The 1,012-nt window shown below is 65.8% G+C and overlaps 1 protein-coding gene across 1 annotated transcript in view; it reads left to right on the forward strand.

Moving 5' to 3' along the window:
• The first annotated feature begins 839 nt into the window (after positions 1-839).
• IDUA (alpha-L-iduronidase) overlaps positions 840-1,012 on the forward strand; it is a 65,801-nt gene continuing 65,628 nt past the window's right edge. Inside the window, exon 1 of the mRNA XM_064176828.1 lies at positions 840-930. The gene's annotated coding sequence lies outside the window, so the exon portion shown is untranslated. The remainder of the gene's footprint in view (positions 931-1,012) is intronic.

Raw genomic sequence — 1,012 nt, forward strand, 5'->3', positions numbered from 1 at the left:
GGGGACACAGTCTCATGTTGTGCCAGGGGAAGTATATGCTGGATGTTCTTGCCAGAGAGTGATTGGCATTGGAATGGGCTGCCCAGGGAGGTGGTGGAGTCACTGTCCCTGGAGGTGTTCAAGAAAAGGCTGGATGAGGCACTTAGTGCCATGATCTGATTGATTGGACAGGGCTGGGTGCTAGGTTGGAGTGGATGATCTTGGAGGTCTCTTCCAACCTGCTTGATTCTATGATTCTAAGGAATCCTGCCTTGGCAGGGGGATTGGACTGGATGATCTCTAGAGGTCACTTCTAACCCCTGAAGTTCTGCGATCCTGTAACGCTCTTTGCCGCACTGAGACCGACACGTATGCTTAGAGCGAAACACGGACACGCTTTCAACCTCCTTGACACGGTACTTCGGGGAGGGCTGCTGTTCATCCCCCGCGCCGCCACCTCGCACTGCTCTTCCCCGACGGTCTGCCAGGACGGAACAGGGCAGCGCCGCGGTTCCGTAGGGGTACGGCGCCCTCGTGTGGTCCGCTCGCAGGAGTGCAACGGCAGCGCCCGCCCGCCGCACGGCAGCGCTGCGAGACTCCGCTGCCTCTGCCCTTCCAGCCGCGCTTCCTCCGGCTCCTCCAGCGGGCCTCACCGCACGGCCTGCAGCTGCCGCGGCCGCCGGCTGCCCGCCAGCACCGCGCTGCGGTAGGCGCCTGGCATCGCGTCCGTTTGTGCGTCGGTAGCCGGCGCCGGTCCGCCTGGCCCCGGTCCGCCTGGCCCCGGTCCGGCGCTATGGGGCTGCTGCTGCTGCTGCTGCGGCTGCTGCTGCTGCTCTGGCGGCTGGGACAGCCGAGCGCGGGCTCCGCGGCCTGCGCGGCCTCCGTGGTGTCCGTGGATGTGCGGCGCACCGAGCGGCCCCTGGAGCACTTCTGGAGGAGCACTGGCTTCTGGTAAGCGAGCACAGCCCGGCGCCGCCGCCGCTAGCCGGGTGGCAGTCGGCTGCTGCCAGCCCTTTTCAGAGGGAGGATCCCC

Source organism: Pogoniulus pusillus, chromosome Z, assembly GCF_015220805.1.
Source record: "Pogoniulus pusillus isolate bPogPus1 chromosome Z, bPogPus1.pri, whole genome shotgun sequence".
NCBI lineage: Eukaryota > Metazoa > Chordata > Aves > Piciformes > Lybiidae > Pogoniulus > Pogoniulus pusillus.